This window comes from Chanodichthys erythropterus, chromosome 7, assembly GCF_024489055.1.
Source record: "Chanodichthys erythropterus isolate Z2021 chromosome 7, ASM2448905v1, whole genome shotgun sequence".
Lineage (NCBI taxonomy): Eukaryota > Metazoa > Chordata > Actinopteri > Cypriniformes > Xenocyprididae > Chanodichthys > Chanodichthys erythropterus.
This window is the reverse complement of record NC_090227.1, coordinates 36,342,266-36,358,022: the sequence shown is the minus strand read 5'-3', so window position 1 is coordinate 36,358,022 and position 15,757 is coordinate 36,342,266. Positions and strand designations below refer to the sequence as shown.

General features: G+C 37.5%; 1 protein-coding gene across 5 annotated transcripts in view; it reads right to left on the bottom strand.

The window, feature by feature from the left end:
• Nucleotides 1-15,757, bottom strand: part of bcar1 (BCAR1 scaffold protein, Cas family member) — a 103,713-nt gene that overhangs the window by 79,686 nt on the left and 8,270 nt on the right. For 2 of the 5 annotated variants that reach the window (XM_067390413.1, XM_067390417.1), the window contains exon 2: nucleotides 10,549-10,592. The exons of the other annotated variants lie outside the window; for them this stretch is intronic. The gene's annotated coding sequence lies outside the window, so the exon portion shown is untranslated. The remainder of the gene's footprint in view (nucleotides 1-10,548; nucleotides 10,593-15,757) is intronic. 5 annotated transcript variants of the gene reach the window in all.

Here is a 15,757-nt window from a genome sequence, read left to right as displayed (position 1 = left end):
CTCATTAGAAACCATACCACCAATGACATTGAGAAATTGTAAAAAAATAGTTTTAATTCATAAAGAAACTTCTTACATTGGCCATAATGTATTGCCACTTCAATGTTCAGATATATTACAACAATTTTATCATGTTGTTTGCATGTACACAGAGGGGTTAAGAACACTTCCTGTTTTTAAACCAAACTAGCTCTTCTTAAAGAGACAGTTCACTCAAAAACTAATATTCTGTCATCATCACTCCAAACCTGTATTTTCTTCTGCGGAACACAGAAGAAGATATTTTGAAGAATGTCCATAAAATTTTTGTTCATACAATTGGGTCCAATGTTGTTTGGACCAATCTGACTCTACTTATGTTTACATGCACCCAAATAATCAGTTTTTAATCGTATTGATGGCTCAATCAGACTGAAAACCCTTCATGTAAACACCTCAATAAGTGAGAATGAGCTCATCCAAATGAAACTTCAGTTTTAAAGGGGTGGTTTAGACCTGCAATCATCCAATCAACAGGGAAAAAACTGCATGCAAATGCTTGAAACCAACTATTTTCTCAACCAGATTAAAAAAAATCCCAGTTAGGTCATTTGTATGTGTATGTACGTTTTACGTCATATTAATGAGCATATGTTTATATACACCTCATGTCTCATCAACTATTCAGTGGATGAGACTGAATATTTACTAAATATTTGCTAAAAAAAAAATATTTTGACATAAATGTCAGCTTTCTTTTTTGGTTATATAACATAAAGGCAAAAACAAGACAAAAGACAATTATACCTGCGGTGACATTATCGCTATGGTTTTCCCCAGGTTCTGAACGTGGCAACTGGGCACTACGCATGCATTCAAGTTTTGATGGATTATATGTAATCAATATGTAAACGAATATGTGAATCAGACTGCAACATTTAGGGTTCATTTAAATCAAAATTTCAGAATTCCAACTGACAAAAATTAGTGAATGTAAACACACCTATTGTATGGACCAAAAAAAAGCCTTTTTAAAACATCTTCTTTTGTGTTTCACAAAAGAAATAAAGTTATACTGCTTTGGAATTACATGAAGGCAAGTAAATGATGACAGGATGTTTTTGGGTGAACTATCCCTTTAACTAAATGAAGCAGTGTGTGTATTTTTGGAATGATGACTTCACTTATGGAATTGTGGTAAAATTGATTTAGACTCTTAAAACAAGTGCCAATCATCTCTCATAGCTGATGGAGAGCTGAGTGTATTTGAGAGAGAGAGAGAGAGAGAGAGAGAGAGAGAGAAAGAGAGCATAGCCAGAGCCCACAAACTGATTAAAAATATGAAAAGGTACAGACTCAGTGACCACAGCCTGGCTATAGAGAAAGTCAGATAGTCAGATACAGACAGAACTGGCTGCACAGAAAGAGCAGGTTATACCTGTACTGTAGCCAAGGAGTAATAGAAACAGAGCTACACTTTTTACCACCTGCCCTAACTATAATGAAATATGAAAACACTTCTTTCCCAAATTTGAAATTATTTGTCCCAACTTCAAAAGGCTGGAGAATGATGCACATAAGCTCAATAATTAGTTGGTGAAAAAAGAGACTGCATTTCACTAGTGGCAAGGTACATCAATGCCTGCCACAAAAAAGAGGGAAGAGTTGACCAAACAGTGATGCACCTATGTTCTCTCTGTCTCACACACACACACACACACACACACACACACACACACACACACACACACACACACACACACATATGCAAACATACACACCACACATATTCATATATTGTACTTTTTGTTCTGTTTTTCTGTTCATTATACAATTGGTTCTCATTTTTATTTGTCCTGCTCATGTAAATGCTTTGGCAATACAATGTACAATTTGTCATGTCAATGAAGTGCAGTTGACTTGAATTGAACTGAGAGAGAGTGAGAGAGAGAGAGAGAGAGAGAGAGAGAGAGAGAGAGAGAGAGAGAGAGAGAGAGAGAGAGAGAGGGAAGGGGGTGGATTATTCCTGAGGGTGTGAGACCAACAGCAATTTGAAGGTCACCTCCAGTCAGCTTAAAGAGAGACCAACCCTCCATCCATCACTTCAAATGGCTGTGGACACTTCACTGATGGACAAGAGAGAGAGGGATGCACTCAGACAGAGGGATTAAAATCCTTCCCATGATCCCAAAAACAAACCTCGACAAGCAGTTCATTTTCTTTGTGCCTGGTATTATGCCACCAACTGCTTGTATCCTTGTTTCAATCAGCTCTTGGACGCAAAACAAATAGTCGGACACGGCTCCCATCGCATGCTAGCAGCGGCTTATTGCGTGCAAATCCTTTTCCCAACCCGCCAAAGACTTCCCCTATGTAATACCTGTAACATGTCAAATCTGTGGTTGCACAACTTCCGAGTCAGCAACTATGGAAACACAAACTGAGACTCGAGGGACACGATTTCATTAGGACTCCACTCACCTACGAAAGTACCCCAACCAGACTCCTATCGGCCAATCATGCCACTCTCCGTGAGCGATTACAAGCATCATTTACACACAATGACGTTTCACCTAATGTAGACTTTGTAAGACAGAATGTTTTCTGTGTATTTTCATTTGTCCACACTTCTCTGCTTCTATCTGACATAATTAGACTTGCAGATGGAGGAAAACACACAAAGACACACAACATACACAAAACACCTACTACTGTCAACTGCATAATGCCCTTTAGGGCTTGTGCTGGTTGCCACTGAAAATCTTACATTCATTGATCTCGTTCACCCATTTTTTATGTATTGTTTTATTATATTTTGCAAATGCAGCTGGCAATAAATGCTGTCCAAGTAAGTATGTCAGATTTTCCTGTCCTGTGCTCCCTTGACAGGCTTCATGTTCCTGTCAATCTCACACAAACATAAATACGCTCCCATTCATAGTGTCCATCCATCTACCCTACTGACACAATAAAACTAGAGAAGAACACAAACTAGAGCCTGGACAACACACAGTGGGATTTACAACACAAGAACCAAGCATAACCTCAGCAATTCACCGCCTACAGCAATATTTTCTTTGATAGTCTGCTTGTCCTGACCTGTTGGCTCACTGCGAGTGTCAGTCCTCACTGTTCAGCACACGCTCACTGTGTATCAAGACATTTTTTTTTAGTCAGGGCTGTTCTAGTTTTATAATGCTTAAGGGCCAAAACATAATCAAACACATGAACACAAATGCTTCTACTGTATCTACGCAAACTTTGATTACTTGCAGAGCATAAACAGCCTTCTTTTAAATGTCATGGGGTAGAAATATTAGGGGATGCATGATCTATTGGTTCTATATTGGTTATTGATATCAGCCAGTATTGCATTTTTTAATTTTTTTTTTTTTTTTGGTGCGTGCTGATTTAATGTTTTAACAATTATATTACTTTTGCCGAGATCTAACACTCACCTAAAGTTAATTTAAAATTTAAAAACACTAATAATTTAAAAGCACTGTTAAATGTAATCTTTAGCAAATCACAAAATGAATATCAAATTTATGTAAATAATGTAGCATTTAATGCATGATTTTAGTTTCTTTGTAGTTTCATTTTTCATTCAAGCAAAATAGTATTGAATTGAATAAATGTCTAAAAATTGAATAAATGTTTAAAAATACTTTTTGAGGCCACTGTGTGTATAGTGAGCACCCACATAGAGATCAGGTATGTTTCAACATTTAATCTCAAATCTATATGCAGACATGCTCCACTGACAGCAAAGTGCCTTTTTTTATTTCCTTCCCAAGTCCACTCAAGGAGAAATAATGTCTGGATGGTATGAACACCATCAGATGAAACCCAATCAAAGCTCTTTCCCACATGCAGCTATCTCTGTCTCATTGCTGTCAAGACAGGATGGAAGAAAGAACTGTTCAAACTATATCTAGCCACATGGAAATGTCACCATTCAAACCGTTTCTTCCATTTGATGCATCTGTATGTATGAATGCGGACAATTTTTTCATTTGGCTTTGAGGCTTGAGAGTGGGCGGAGCATGGAAAACATGTCACGGCACATGAGACAACTTCACACCAAAATGACCTACATTTGGATAATGGATTTAGAGGGTTGAGTGAGGGCATTGTGAATTATGCACGCACATACATGAGCACACAACTTCCCCATCTGTAGGAATCTAGTCCTGAAGTTTCTCCATTTGGCAGACTCTAAAGGATCGCAACTGGGGGCAACAGCACAACATCCCTTCGGTCTGAGAATGATGGGCATTCAAGACTCAAGGAGCTGGAGAATGGAGCGAGCCAACACTCAGAAGCCAACAGTTCATCATATCTTTGAAAATGAAAACAGCTCTGATTTATGAGCACAGACCACTGAATCATTTCATGCTAAGTGAATATGCATACTTGCAAACCAAAAATTTTGACAAGACAAGTCTGATTACTAAAACAGGCATCTTGCTTCACTTAAAGCAGTTAAATATCTGATATAATGAAGTTGGGAGTCACTGAGTGATAAAGGAATATTCTGTTTTAATCTTTATTGACAGCATCTTCCCATGATCACCAGAGAAAATAATTTCGACTTTATAAAAACAAACAAAAACTTTTTTTTGCTAACACTAGTTGTAACACACTTACAATAGATGTCTAAGGGGCAAGCATTTCAGAAGGTTTTAAACTTAAATTACTCTTTTAAAATGTGTGTAATTTAATATGTAAAATTGCCTACATTGTTTTAAGGTGGGTTTTAAAGTCATCATGAAATCAAAATAGACCCTATTTACTTTGTTAGCGCATATTACTAGTCTATTGGTGAACAATTAATCCGTTCAAGTTCATACAAAATCGGATTTAATCTAAATCTGAAAAGTTACTTCCGGTCTGGGTTTATAGGGGTTTCAATTTTAGATGCAAAATTTATGGGAGGAGAGTATTTAAATGAATCACGCGAGATGATTTACTAAGGTTTGCGCTAGTCAATTTACTGGTATTTGTGCTATTATTTACCGCCCAAAAAAACATGTCCAGACGCTAATTTGCACTGCTCTTGGTAGATTGTGTTGGTCGTTATGGAAATGATCCGGCTGCTTCTGTGTTCTTTAATTTGCACGTCCTCTGTAGATCACACGCAGAAATTTCCACTCCCATCGGCGCTTTTTTTGGAATTGCGCTCTCACGCTAATTTGCCATGTTTAGTAAATCTGGCCCTTATTTGTTTGTACAAACTCTGGGATGAGTTAAAATTATTTCTTGTGGTATGTTGTCGATAACTTGCATTTAACCAGGAAAATCCCTTTCATTCATTATGGTTGTATTCTTATCAAGTATTTTCAGACTTTGAATTAGGTGGCCTCTCTTTCTCTCTCTGCATTTGTTTATCTAGCTGTTCTGCAGTCAACATTGCCTACTCTTCTCCCCGTGTCCATTAGTGAGCATGTGATTAGCATTCCAGCAAAACTCCCTTAACGAGCCCTAGTCTGAGCACACAAACACTCGCATAACTAAACACCACATATACAAGCACATAAACACAAAATGTATTTCAGATACACAAGTTCAGTCTTTTCAGCAGCCAGTCAGGACAAGGGAATGGTCCATTTCCTAACCCATAACGCAGAGTTAAATGAGCATGCCCAGTGCAGGACTGCTGAGAGATAGTGAAGTGATGATGATACGGAAACTCACATCATCATGTCTTGTTCTTAATACTGCTGCAGACAGCTCACACGGCCCCAACGACCCTCCTCTAGTTTGACCAGTACTAGAGTAAAACCAGGCCAAGAAAGGTTTGTAATCGTGCCGAACCAAGCTCAAGTGGAAATATAACCGGGACCACTCCTTACCATTCGGCCCTATGGTGGAAAAGTGGCTTTGGAGAAGTTTCCACCGTTCTTCCATGAATTTCGGCTGTCTCAATTGCTTTCGACCCGTCATGTAATGACTGACTCGATAATGGTGACATCAGATTTCTGTTTGGACCGTACCATCTGTTTTAGGGCTCATTGTTCATATAAAAAACTCACTCGATTGTTGTAACATTTGCAAAAGGAGTGTTTGGACAGCCAAAACAAAATACTTTTACACAGTACTATATATACACTCTAAAAATATTGGGTTGAAAATGGACAAACCCAGCATTCTAAAAAAAATGCTTGGTTAAAAACAACCCAAGTTGGGTTGAAAATGGACCAACCCTGGGTTGTTTTAACCGAGCGGTTGGGTTAAATGTTTGCCCAACCAGCTGGGTAGTTTTATTTAACACAAATTACTATATGGCTGGCTTAAAATGAATCCAAAATTAAAAATCAGACATATAATTTCTAGAGGCAACTGTAATAATCAAAAGGTGAACATTTATTAATAAGCAATTTAATAAATGTTTATTGTTTAATTATTATTCATTACATTTATTAATAAATGTTCATTTATTAAACATATTAATAAATGTTCATTTATTAAACATATTAATAAATGTTCATTTATTAAACATATTAATAAATGTTCATTTCCAACATATTTTGGGTTTATTTTACACAAGCAATATAGTAATTTTTAAGCTATAGTTGGGTTAAACAAAACTACCCGGAAGGTTGGGCAAACATTTAACCCAACCGTTGGGTTAAAACAACCTAATCGCTGAGTTCGTCCATTTTCAACCCAACTTGGCTTGTTTTTAGCCGAGCAGCTCAGTTGTTTTAACCCAGCGAATGGGTTAAATGTTTGCCTAACCTGCTGGGTAGTTTTATTTAAATCAACTATTGTTTAAAAATTACTGTATTGCTTGCTTAAAATGAACCCAAAGTATATTGGAAATCAACATTTATTAATGTGTTTAATAAATGAACATATATTAATAAGTTTAATTCATAATAATTAAACAATAAACATTTATTAAATTGCTTATTAATTGCCTCTAGTAATTATGTCTGATTTTGGGTTCAGACATATAGTAATGTTTAAACAATAGTTGGGTTAAATAAAACTACCCAGCAGGTTGGGCAAACATTTAACCCAAAAGTTGGGTTAAAACAACCCAATCGCTGGGTTTGTCCATTTTCAACCCAACTTGGGTTGTTTTTAACCCAGAATTTTGTACAATAGGCTACTGTTCAAAAGTTTGGGGCTATGAAGACTTAATCAAATTGTTATCTTGACCACCTCAAGTAGATTCACAGTAGATTCAAATGATATGATGAGTGTCATTTCCCCAAATCTATTCAGCTTTATTTCATCTCAGGGTAGGTCATCTTCCCAGTGTTTGTGTTTGTTCTGCACTGCTGTTTTCTGCTTTGTCCACAGATGAGCAATGAATGACCTCTGAGCAGTAATCCAGCAGAGGAAGATTTCCCTGTGGGCTTCGTCCTAGATAATCGAAGTTCTGCAAGGCTGTCTGATTCCCTCCATGAGAACAGGAGATAAAATCCTGATAGGGAGCCATGTGATGGGAGGAAGTTCTGTGAGCCAAACCCAATGCTCAGGTCCAAAGTGAAGCTCGGCTTATGATTGAAGTGGATAAATGAAAAAACATGATCAATAATGATATCATGCGAAGGTTGTATGTGCAGAGAAACAGATGATCTGAGCTCACACAAGGGTGGGCGGATGATCAAAATCATAAATCGCATAATGTTATATCACGGTAATTGAATATATCACAATATAGCTATTTCAGCTGGAAAGTCAAAAAAGGTATTTAAAAAAAAACATGCATTTTTATTGGAGAAGTGAATCTAGTAAATAAAATACTTCTTAACTGATTATTTTCCATTTTAACAATATTGCATTGATATCTATTATCCAATTTTTTATATAATAACAGTATATAATAATACAACCATTTTAATGTATACAATATATATATATAAATATATATATATATATATATATATATATAGAGAGAGAGAGAGAGAGAGAGAGAGAGAGAGAGAGAGAGAGAGAGAGAGCTGATTCCCAAGATTCTTTCTTGTTCAATCACAATACATTTTTTCAAAGATCCACTTGGGATCTCGGTACAATCGAGAGACTATCAAGAGTGATGACAGTTTTGTAGCACACAGACAGTGTTTCAGAGATCTCGCCAATCCATGGCCAATAAATATTTACAACCCATTTATTTCATCACATACACACATGACAGAGTATAAAACGGCCAGCTCAGCGAGCTGGAAGAGGAAACACGGAGGACACCAGAACAATACCTCTTCCCAGCTGGTGCCACCACCAGAACCATCAGTGTGTCAACGGCAAACGGATGTATGTGTGTGTGTGTGAGACAGCCTTAGCACCTTCACTGACAAACACATCAGTCAGACCTAAAGCACATCCTAACACACACCATCAATCTGCCAACAAACAGACATTAGAACACACACCGGTCAGTCAGCAAACACAGTTCAAAGGCTGTATACTGCTGGTGAGAAGGACTGCTTGCTAAACAGAGGAGAAAAAGACTGGTCAGCTACACAAAACCTCTGATAGAGACCTGTCCTATTTATAAAAAACTAAGAGCTATTAAAGTATGTTTTAAATAGTACTACATTATGGGGACTTTCAATTCAGTCCCACCATGCTTTAGTACCCAGGTGAAAAAAAGTACACTTCTCTAATGTACTTAAAGTGCTCTATTTTCACCCCTATTTCACTAATTTTGTACTTAATATACTAAAAATTCTTCTTTAGTACTTCTTAAGATCATCTTAAGAGCATCTAAGTGTTCTCAACTGTGCTATTTTGAGACAGCATGAAATATGAACTAAAATGTGCTTTTAATATACTATCTCTGTATTTTAAAAAATATATTTAGTTACCATTTGTAGTACACTATGGATTCAAATGTACTATAAGTAGTATCTAAATACATTTTTTTAAATACAGAGATAGTATATTACATTTATTTGATAAAGAATATAGTAAAAACAGCAATACTGTGAAATATTATTACAATTTAAAAGAACTTCTATTTGAATATATTTTAAAATTTTATTTATTCCTGTGATGGCAAAGCTGAATATTCAGCATGATTACTCCAGTCTTCAGTGTCACATGATCCTTCGGAAAATTAAAATATGCTGATTTGGTGCTCAAGAAACATTTCTTGTTATTATAAAATGTTGAAAACAGTTGTGCTGCTTCAAATTTTTGTGGAAACCGAAATACACTACTATTCAAATGTTTGGGGTAAGTAACTACCTTTATTTGGAAAGGACACATTAAATTAATCATGTCAGGTAAGACAGTTAAAAGACAAATAAATGCTTTTCTTTTGAAAAAATCCTGAAAAAGATTGCGCAAAAATGCTTTTCAACATTGATAATAATAAAGAACCAGAATCAGAATATTAGAATTATTTCTGAAGGATCATTTGACAAAAGACTGGAGTTTATATATACATAAATGAAAACCCTGGCTCTAATGTATTTAATGAAATCTAACTCATTAGCGAGTCAAGGTGAGGGTAATTAATGATTAATTTGTTGGATAATTATATTTAGTGTGAAACCATAAGTTAAATCCATCATAAAAAGTGGCAGAGGGAGGATATATGCTGTGAAAGATTGAGTAATGCTCATTTCATTTTCACTCAGTGCCGCTTTCCTGCCTGAGGAGGATCCTTTAAGACATACCACCGTGTGGAAACAACACTGCTCTACAGTGCATCACATGTGAGCGTATGTGGGCTGCTGTATCCAACCAATTTCAGAGCAATATCTTCTGCAGTGTGATCATATAGGTACAAATAATATCAGAGTACAGCATCACTGAAACCAAATGCTGAAGTGGGATGATATTTTGTTATGAAGCTTTATGGAAGTATAGGAGAATAAGCCAACAAGGACAGATATACAGACATCTAAGCTAAGCAATAACCAAAAACAGCATTCATAACTGCTTCATAACTAACTGGTTAGTCATGAAAGCTGGACTCAGGTAACTCTTCTTTTGCAATCAAATTTTTTCAGCATGAGAATGTCAAGTTAAAAATAGATGTTTTTAAAAGCAAGAATGCAAGTTGTGTGCCCCTAACTCTTCTTTCTGTCTATCTGTTTATCTCTGGACATCTACCAATGCCATAGCCGAGGCAATCTCTTTTTTTCTACACTCTGACAAGGCTTTCAAAAAATGCCCACAGCCCAATTACTATAAACATCTTTCGCAGAGTAAATATTTTCCAGATTATCCTCTTTTACCGTGTTGCCTGCTAGTACTAATGCTGCAATTTTCACATTAACCTTTCCAACTATGACAGCTGCACCACTCATGTTATCTCTGGAAAGATAGCAATAAGATGCTCTGAGTATGTACTACTCAAATACAAAAAAATAATAAAAAGAGAGAAAAAAAAAAAAAAAAAAGTAGACCAAAAGTGGGATTGTGCTTTGGGAAGCAGATATGTGAAACAGGAAACTGTTCTATGACACAACAGCTATCCTGAGCGATGGGGTGAAGCCTGTGGCATTAGGGGCTCTTCTGGACGATGAAATGATCGAGTGCCGAGGTGCCTGTGTATATTAGCAGCACAGTGGCTGTTGACATGACAGCAGTCCAGCCCAGACTCACTTTGGCTTCTGGGAGTTTCCAGGCCCAGAGCTCCCGGACACAGTCTGGAAAAGAAAAGAATTGGGGGAGAGAGCGAAAGTGAGAAAGAGAGGAAAGGAAGCCTGCATTCCAGTGTGGTGGTCCAAAAGTCTGCAAAATAGCTTTCCAACTAAATTTAGGCACAGAACCTACACACAACATTACGCTAACATTTCACAAATGTTCAATAGATACTGTTTTGCAGTAGGTTTTAGAGAAAGTGTCAAAGAAATTATGCACAATAATAAACAACTGATGTCTCAAAGGTTGTTTATCCACTCAAAGAGTATGAAAACGAATACTGGAATTTTGGAACACCTGGTACAACCATCATATCAACAAAGCTTTGAATCTCTTTCTCTCTCATACAAACAAATCCCACAGTCTCTCATATTGCTCGACTCTCTTCTTCTCCATAATCCCGCTTCATATTTCTCCTACCCGTACTCCTCTCTTAATGTCTTTCTATGTTTCTCATCTCATCCTCTATCTTTTACTCTCCATTTCTATCTAATCCATTATTTTCTTCTTCATCTTCCTCAACCCCATCCCCCTCTTTTTCCTCATAAGCTGGGGAATGGTCTGTGAATGAGCAGTAAATTGCTTGCCCTCCCAGTTCAAACCTAATTCACATGGCAGTTGAACAGATTACCTGCCCAGTCAACAGGGCAAAGGGGCACAGGACAAGAGCAGAAGCTTTTCCTCGGACTCAACGCGGATTGGTTCATCTGTCCATCAACAGTCCCACATACTCACATTAATATTCATCTTCTTAATGCATATCAGTCTGACCAACCCAAGTTCAAAAAGATTTTTTGCTTAAAATGTGACCAACAATAAGTTTTCCAGACTTTCTGGTCTGATCCAGAGCAGACTTCCAGGAGTCCCTCAGCTATGTTGCTAAATTCAGACACGAGGATGAATGCAGGTAGGGGGCCCAGATGGCAAACCTTTCATGTCATGAGGAACAAGGCCTTCAAGTGTTCAAGTGTTCTGCAATCGGCCACATTGGTTACCTTCATTTGTTGCCAAGTCTAGCAATGATCCATGAGCCACAGGGAACAACACAGGGCCTCCACCTGCTACGTAAATTAAAGATCTTGATAAATGCTGCCTGAAACACATAATTTTTCTGCTTCAGTGGATAGCAAGATCTTCTGGCCACCTGTACTGACGCACATCTATGTAGTCAACAGAGCATGAACATGCTACTTATCACCTCAGAAGATAATTCAATCAGCTCTGTGCAATACAATCGCAGACCTAAGAGACTGTAATTTGAAAAATGTCCACTGCATCAAACACATCCCTCCAAGGTACTTACTGTGGAACTGAAGTCCACCTTTGGCCCCAAACCAGTCTCACATTAGCACACATGAACAACTCTAATAAAGATGCATTAGATAAAGTAGATGAAGATGCATTAGAGAGAAAAACTAGGTTGTGAGAATATGAATGTCCAGCAGGTATATCTATAAAAGCCTGCTGTGGTTCATTAATGCTAACTGATGAGTTTGCAGTGGTTGTCTGGAAGCGTTCCGGAGATCATGCTGGGATTCTTATACAGGAAGTACAGCATTCCTATAGCACATAAACTGTGTAATAGCTACTCCCTCCTGAGACTAGTACAATAACACACACACACACAAGGACCATATAAAGGAAGAAAAACTCATATAAACTGCTTATATGTACATAATCAAGAAATGGATACCTATAGAAGCCCCTTTCCATCTAAAATATATAGCAGGTAATTGTGAGATAAAAATTAAAACACAAAATTAAGTCATTTCAAGATGCAAAGTCACAATGAAAAAAGAAAAACACAACTATAATAAACAGTCACTACTGCGGGAATTAAAGTCGCAATTATGAGAAGCATATAGCAGCTTTGAGATATTGAGTCACAATGCAAAACAGTCACATTTTGAGATAAAAGGTTGCAATTAATCAATAACACTGCAAGATATAAAGTGACAACTGAGAGATAAAAAGATTTTACTAGAGGTTCTGACAAAATGTTAATAGTTGCAGTTTATTTACAAAATATTTGAATGAATGATTCAATGACTCACTCATAAAGACTTTACTTGTTTCATTAATGAATGAATCAGCATTTTTGAACAAATCTCTTGAATGAAAGATTTAATGACAAATACATTTTTTAACAGTCACTGGTATAACAATGTAATTGATACAATCTTTATTTGAAGGGTCAAGTTACTTTAGAAAAGGTGTTTACTCTATTTTGATCGCTACCATAGACATTAGTGTTTACATACGAACGATAAACTTTTATCCCAGTGCTTTTGTGATAATTACAATCATTGTAACAACAAGAATAATGATACTGTGTCTGTGTGGTTGAAAAGACTGTGAAGCTGTTTCATACCTAAACTTGACAACTGCTCTCTTTGGGTCAGCGGCAGTGCCGCACAGATTTGAATGTTCGCTGAAATCACTGTAATCGTCTATTAAATCGGTTTAATAGACATAGCCATTTAGCAATAAGATCACATGGGTGTGAATCGAGATTGCGATCTTTTTAACGATTAAACGTGCTGCTCTACTGACAACCGAGAGATTTGAAGATGTAATGAAGCTGAAATTGTATTATAGTTGCAGATACAATTTCTTTACTCTGAGGCAGAAATGGGTTTCCATAGATCCCAAATTGAGTGTGTTAACATGCACGTTCTAAACCCGATTATGCTTATTAAGCTGAAAATGCACGCGATCATGTAAACACATTAACCTGTTTTCCTTTATCAGAGTAAGGTCATAAATAGCTTAAGCAAAAACCGATTGCCACAGATAGATTTTTGCCCCTTACGGCAATTTCGCCCAGCGTATAATGTGTGATATGTGACAGGAACTCATGCTTACGGCAGATTTAAGCACATCCAGACAGAGTGAGCATTTTGTAGTAAGGGAGGAAGAAATACATTGCAAACTCAGACTCTTTCTTGACCGAAAAAGTGCTCTCACCTCAAGCTGAAGAAGAAATACAGTAAATGCTACATCTGTAACTGCATGAGAGGATAATATATGAGCCATAAGTTTCCCGCTGACATGTTGCAATACTCTTCTTCGGTTTTGAATGCTGTATTTAACATCATAACTGACATAACATGTGAAATACTCAAGAGTCAGATTATTAAATTTTGACGTCACTACCGGGAAATAACCTGATTTTAATAAAGTCTTGTAAATGTTGTTTACTTGCGTTGTCGGGTTATTGGTTTGCATGTAAACCCGGGCAACGAGTTATTTCAATAAGCTGATGTTATCAGTGTAGTGGTGTGCATGTAAACATGCTCATTGTTGATCATAAAAGTGGAAACATATATACATTGTCTTTCAAATCAGAGAGGAAGTGAATATTATAAATGTGCTGTGTTTGGCAATGTACTGTATGTGAGCTGTAATGGGACTGTGATTAAGGAACCAATGATAATCTCCAAACAGTGGCACAAAAGCAAGATACCAGCTGTCACTGGCCACTCTATGAAACCAAGATCTGCAAATTCCTACGAGAGATCGAAAGCCAATCTTCAAAATCAATTTTCTTTCACATCAAGCTTCTTTGTTGCCCACAAATGACTTTTTTTTTTACCGTAAAGCTGCAGTAATAACGTGCAACGTCCCTTTGTTAACCTTCTGCAAACCATAGCCCACTGGCATCGGCATTAAAAAGGCAACAAGCGGCTTAAAGGTCGCCCATCTAGCAGAAAAATGGGAGATGCAACATTAGGTTAGCACCATGCTGCTGATGCAACTTAAATCCGGCACACTGCATTGATGAAGGAGAGGGACAACGGTCTGCAGAAAGGTCACAATATAGCAGCTGTGTGAAATGGAGTCACCCACTTCAAAACTGTCACTCGTTTTGTCTCGCTCTTTCCCATCACCTCCTCTCTCTCTCACCTTTCTGTCTTGTGCTCTAGCTCCCTAAATCCCCAATCACACCTCACAAGTTCCCATCATCGAAAAGGTCAACAGGAGCAAGAACACATCCGTGGCGACTTCCAATGAGACGCTTCCTCAAGGAAGACCATGCAAAGGTGATGGTGGAGGTCAAGCTGAATCAAAGAGGGCACCCCTAATCTATTCCAGCGCCAGAGTGAAATAAATTACATTAATTATGCATTATGTTAGCTGTTTGTCCAAGGGACCCTGATTATAATATCTTCAAGTGTGTTAGCATACACTGTACATTGCATGCCACTAAATGACCCCAAATAGTCCCAAAGGTCGGATGTAGAAACATGGATTGTAGTTAATATGCTGAGAAGATGATTAATCTGCTTGATCCATCAATTATGAAATTGAGTTGCTGCATTCCAAAGCATACATCCTGTACACTGTTGCTTTAATTTAGGGAATGCAACGTACAGTGCGGCAGTAACCTTCACGTGGATTAGCGGGACTTCAGCTAAAGATTACAGCCTCTTCATGCTGCTGCAGTGTGGCTTAGGCACATCAAATAAGAGGCATGCACTCGCATGTCAGCGCCAAACACTCACTCAAGCATGCTCATTAGCATTGAGAGTTCCCGTGTGCATATACAAGAAGATATTTTACATACACACTCATAAGGACACACATACACACACACACACGGCTGAGAGGATGTGATTGAGGTACTCTACACTCTCCCGTCCTTAATGAGGATCCAGACAAGGAGGTTCATTAAAACACAGGCGGATGCTGATGATGTCATACTCATGCCCTGTGGAGAGGTTCATAAGGACAGGACCAGTGTTGTTACTGTTAACTAAAATGAAAACTACTAATAAATACTGTAATGGTAAATAAATAACACTAAAAAATATCATTGGACCGGTCAAATGACAACTCCATAACTCTTCAGAGAAACACACTGTTGGGAAATAGGTTCAGTCAAGATTGCCAAACATTGATGGGATGGTGGTCTCATAAGATACGAATGGATGGTCAACATAAAGCATCTTCTATATTCTTCCTATCATTTCCCAGGCCTCGTGTGGTGTCTTTCTTTCCTCGTGTCTTCTTCATCTCTCTGTGTCTGTCACTGCCACCCTGCTTCTCTTTCATTGCTATCTTGTGTTTCTTCTTATAACTTTCATATAATTTTCTGGCAGTGGCTGTTACACTTGACTCTTCCGGCTCTCTAGTCTCATCTGTGTCTCTTTCTCTTCCATCCCCCTTT